Source organism: Papaver somniferum, chromosome 2 (assembly GCF_003573695.1).
Source record: "Papaver somniferum cultivar HN1 chromosome 2, ASM357369v1, whole genome shotgun sequence".
Taxonomy (NCBI): domain Eukaryota; kingdom Viridiplantae; phylum Streptophyta; class Magnoliopsida; order Ranunculales; family Papaveraceae; genus Papaver; species Papaver somniferum.
Window position 1 is genome coordinate 216,209,133 of NC_039359.1, and position 5,689 is coordinate 216,214,821.

The 5,689-nt window shown below is 32.2% G+C and overlaps 1 pseudogene; it reads left to right on the forward strand.

Annotated features, from left to right (window-relative positions):
* Nucleotides 1–222: 222 nt before the first annotated feature.
* On the forward strand, nucleotides 223–4,174 carry LOC113352854 (annotated as a pseudogene).
* The last annotated feature ends 1,515 nt before the right edge of the window (nucleotides 4,175–5,689 follow it).

The window sequence follows — 5,689 nt, forward strand, 5'->3', positions numbered from 1 at the left end:
ACAAGGCATCTTCTTGAGTTATTGCTTTTGTGAAACCCGCAGTCAATGTCTGAGGTACAAGTAGCTTAACCATGGAACCAATATCCGGTTTGAGTGAGTGAATAAAACAATTGATCAACACTACACCATATTTCCCGATTTGAAACATATTGATTTTTGGGTTCGAGACACATATACATGTCTTTAGTGCTTCCACTCATATAAGTGTCTTAAATAAAATATATGAGTAACTTTAATTCTGATTTTTCAACTACTCTTACAAGTGTCTTAAAATGTGTCTCTACAAAATTTATAATTTTAATATATATCTAATTTGTCATTTCTTTTTCATTATAATTCCATTTTATTTCCCTCCAAAATTCCAAACTTTCCCTAAAATTCCCTCCCTTTCTAATTTTCTAAATCTCTCACATTATTTTCCATCTCAAATTTCCCCCCAACAATTTCCCCCCCTAAATCTTTGTCTCACACCAAATTATTTTGAAACATGATTTTCATTTATTCCCACCATTTATTTTTAGTTCCCACCTTTATTTTTGGGCTATCTTGAATTTGGACAATATTTAATGTTAATAAAAGTTCGGTCCTTCATATTAATAAAACCACTCAGTTCAACTCCTTCTCTCTCACTGTGTTTTATTACATTTTCTCCTCTCGACTTTTTTCTTCTTCGCTCAAAACTAATATCAATCTGAAACAGAAACTGAACCAAAAGTCTTAACTGATTTATGATTTTCTAAACCTAAAATCTCATTTGAAAAACCCTAATTTATAAATCAAAATCTTTGATTTTGTAAACTGAGTTTTGCTTTTGGATTGAAACTCTCGGAAGAAGATTCAATTGAAAAGTAGAAACCCTATAAATCTCTATCCTCAGGTAAGAAATATCCTTTTTATAGAAATCGATTTTGATTGATATAAATTTGATTTCTAATTTTTGTGTCTGAAATTCGCAGAAGAAGATTGAAGTAAAATCCTTGAAGATTCAGGTATTACCTTTAACCCTATTTGTTTGTTTGTTTTTATCTCTATGTTTTGCAAGTTGTTTGTTTGATTTATGTATTTATGAATTGATTTCCATTTGAGGGTTATGTGTTTGATTTTTTATTGTGGGTCTGTGAACTGATTTCTGTTTGATATTAACCCTTTGTTTTTTTTTCTCTATATACTTTGCAAGTTGTGTGTTTGATTTTGTGTTTCTATGAACTGATTTCTATTTGAGGGTTATGTTACTTTGTATTTGATTTCTCGTTCCGTGTCTTTGAGTTTGCTTTTTTTTAATAAATTCTGTACATACTAAGTTCCATTTTCATATTGCTCTAAGTTTACTTGTTGGTTTAGTTTATTTTGTGTAGAGAATTCTAGAAAAATCAAGTCTTTCTTAAAGGGATGACAAGTTCATGCTCTACATGCTTACTACTGGGAAGAAAGCTCTGAATGATGGTGGGATCTCGGAAGAGGTCATGAATGAACCGGATAAAACTAGGTGTGGTGTATTGATTGGCTCTGGGATGGGTGGAATGAAGGTTTGTTTGTTGCTTCTTTTTGGATTTCAATGTGGGTTTTGACCTTGAACACACAATATGGGGAAACTAGTGTCGATTTACTGGTCCAATGGCTTCCATTAGGATATAGACACGTTTCAGGAAAAAGAGCGGTCCCTTGTTTACTTTAACACACCTATCACTTGCTTACTTTTATTTAGTGATATGTCCCCAGAGAAGCTTGGTGCTACCAAAGATTGTGTTTGAGAAAATGAGTTATTTAAGAAATGATTTTTGGTCTTCCTGTGGTTTGATTTCATGACCTAAGGGTCTAAGGATATTCACTCATTTTTGAGTGAATGAAATGAAACCTTTAGTGTATGCCCATGCGCACCAAGTCCGTGTCTACTTGAAATTATTTTTTGCAAGTTTTTAACTTGATAAATAATTTATTTAAGAGTTTTATTTATGGAAAAAATTCCTTTTTATGTTTAATTGTTTTACAATAAAAATACATGTTTCGACCCATGCCCATGCGCGTGTACCAAGCCCCAAGTCCGTGTCTACTTGAAATTATTTTTTGCAAGTTTTTAACTTGATAAATAATTTATTTAAGAGTTTTATTTATGGAAAAATTTCTTTTTTGTGTTTAATTGTTTTACAAGAAAAATACATGTTTCGACCCATGCCCATGCGCGTGTACCAAGCCCCAAGTCCGTGTCTACTTGAAATTATTTTTTGCAAGTTTTTAACTTGATAAATAATTTATTTAAGAGTTTTATTTATGGAAAAAATTCCTTTTTTGTGTTTAATTGTTTTACAAGAAAAATACATGTTTCGACCCATGCCCATGCACGTGTACCAAGCCCCAAGTCCGTGTCTACTTGAGATTATTTTTTTGCTAGTTTTTAACTTGATAAATAATTTATTTAAGAGTTTTATTTATGGAAAAAATTTCTTTTTTGTGTTTAATTGTTTTACAAGAAAAATATATGTTTCGACCCATGCCCATGCGCGTGTACCAAGCCCCAAGTCCGTGTCTACTTGAAATTATTTTTTGCAAGTTTTTTAACTTGATAAATAATTTATTTAAGAGTTTTATTTATGGAAAAAATTCATTTTTTGTGTTTAATTGTTTTATAAGAAAAATACATGTTTCGACCCATGCCCATGCACGTGTACCAAACCCCAAGTCCGTGTCTACTTGAAATTATTTTTTGCAAGTTTTTAACTTGATAAATAATTTATTTAAGAGTTTTATTTATGGAAAAAATTTCTTTTTTGTGTTTAATTGTTTTACAAGAAAAATACATGTTTCGACCCATGCCCATGCGCGTGTACCAAACCCCAAGTCCGTGTCTACTTGAAATTATTTTTTGCAAGTTTTTAACTTGATAAATAATTTATTTAAGAGTATTTATGGAAAAAATTCCTTTTTTGTGTTTAATTGTTTTACAAAAAACAAAACTCGTTTTAGAAGAAAAAACCTAAACCTAACTTGATTTGCAAGTTAATTTTCCTATATCGGGCAGTCTTATCCTGGACACACCTTACTTCCATCCCCGTTGCCGAGTTTAAGAGTGGGTAACTTGTATTGTGCTAATACAAGTTATATCGGGCAGTCTTATCCTGGACACATCTTCGCACGTTGGGGTTTAGCATTACTTTAGAGTATACCCGCGAACTAATGTGTTAAAGACAGCTTGTTGAACCTGTGATTCTGCCCTCATCAATTTGTTCGTGGTAGAGTTGTTGATACGGTTCTTTATATTTATTGTTTGATACATCTGACGTTTCTTCTATTGTTGCAAGACTCCAACATAATCTAGGTTTAGCTATACAAATTCGATATAGGAATTTGCTAGTACAATACCATATTGCATGAGCATTATATAGCTGCAAACTAGAAGGATATGCTGAAGTTGTTCTTCTTGGAGCATATCATTCCACCCTTCAAATTTTGTATCCAGAGCGTTTGCTTGTTAATTAAGTTCTTTATTATGGATTGTCATTGATGCATGATGGATTGTACTTTGGGCAGGTTTTCAATGATGCAATTGAAGCCTTAAGGATATCTTACAAAAAGATGAATTCTTTTTGTGTTCAGTTTGCTGCTACAAGTATGGGTTCTGCCATGCTCACAATAGATCTGGTAAGCTAAAAGCTTAGAAGTACTTAAGGAGCATCCAGAATGTGTTCTTTGATTTTAAAACACCTTTATCTGCACTTGTATGCAGGGATGGATGGGCCCTAACTATTCTATCTCAATGACCTGTGCCACCAGCAACATCTTTATTCTGAATGCAAGGAATCACATCATTAGAGGAGAAGTTGTAAGTTGTTCAGTTGCATATCAAACATTAGAACAATTGTGTAACCTTTATAGCTGAAATTGTTTTAAATTTTTGAGAGGTTGCAGGATGTGATGCTCTGTGGAGGCTCCGATTCATTAATAATACCTTTAGGTATCCTTTTCTTCTTCCCTTGGGCTTCCTCTTTTTTATTTATTTTACTGAACTGTAGCATTTAGTTATCATTAATTTTGTGTTCTTGTGTTTCCTTACTGTATGCTTAAGAGGTTTTGTGGCATGTAGAGCACTTTCAAAAAGAAAGAGGATCCAACCGAAGCTTCACACCCTTGGGATATTGTACTCACCTATGATATTTTCTCTTATTCAAATATATATTAACAGCTTTTGTACGAAATATAAAATTGGCAGATTAGTTAGTCATATTTCTGCTCAAGCCAGTGTTTAAGTTTTCGGCTATGTATCATTGACATGTCATAGTATTAGAAATTTTTATTTATCCAACTGTCACTATCCAACCATTTAATCTAGCTTTAAACTTAGCTATCAAATTAATAAAGTTTAGATGTCTAGGCTTTTGGAAGAAAAGCGGGGCTCCCAAATAGGTATCTTTTAGATTCATTTTCTTCATACGAAGGAATCTAGTTAGAGCTCTGCTTAGTTTAGGAGGTACATTGGGGAATGGAAGACTCGAGATTTGTCAAGATTTATAAGCTGTCCAGAAAAATCTCTGAAATCCTTTAGCAAGTTCATAAGATTTCTAGATTCTCTCATGTCCTCCTTAAAGAAAACCAGTATCATCCGCAAAAATAAGGTGATTTATGGAAGGGCAATTTTTAACAATCTTAATTCACGAGATTTGTTTTTTGGTCTCCGAATTTTGAAGAATGCTAAAGAGAACCTCCGTACAAATTATGAACAAGTAAGGAGAAAGGGATCCTTGACGAATACCCCGAGATGGACATAAAACTTTTCCGGGCGATCCGTTCAACAGAATGAGATGGTAGTTGTGCTAATACATTGATAAATGAGAGCAAACCATTGGTCAGAGAATGTTAATATTTAATGTTAATAAAAGTTCGGTCCTTGATATTAATAAAACCACTCAGTTCAACTCCTTCTCTTTCACTGTGTTTTATTTCATTTTCTCCTCTCGACTTTTTTCTTCTTCGCTCAAAAGAAACCAGAGAAAGAATGACAGAAATCGAGAGAAAACTAATATCAATCTGAAACAGAAACTGAACCAAAAGTCTTAACTGATTTATGATTTTCTAAACCTAAAATCTCATTTGAAAAACCCTAATTTATAAATCAAAATCTTTGATTTTGTAAACTGAGTTTTGCTTTTGGATTGAAACTCTCGGAAGAAGATTCAATTGAAAAGTAGAAACCCTATAAATCTCTATCCTCAGGTAAGAAATATCCTTTTTATAGAAATCGATTTTGATTGATATAAATTTGATTTCTAATTTTTGTGTCTGAAATTCGCAGAAGAAGATTGAAGTAAAATCCTTGAAGATTCAGGTATTACCTTTAACCCTATTTGTTTGTTTGTTTTTATCTCTATGTTTTGCAAGTTGTTTGTTTGATTTATGTATTTATGAATTGATTTCCATTTGAGGGTTTTGTGTTTGATTTTTTATTGTGGGTCTGTGAACTGATTTCTGTTTGATATTAACCCTTTGTTTTTTTTTCTCTATATACTTTGCAAGTTGTGTGTTTGATTTTGTGTTTCTATGAACTGATTTCTATTTGAGGGTTATGTTACTTTGTATTTGATTTCTCGTTCCGTGTCTTTGAGTTTGCTTTTTTTTAATAAATTCTGTACATACTAAGTTCCATTTTCATATTGCTCTAAGTTTACTTGTTGGTTTAGTTTATTTTGTGTAGAGAATT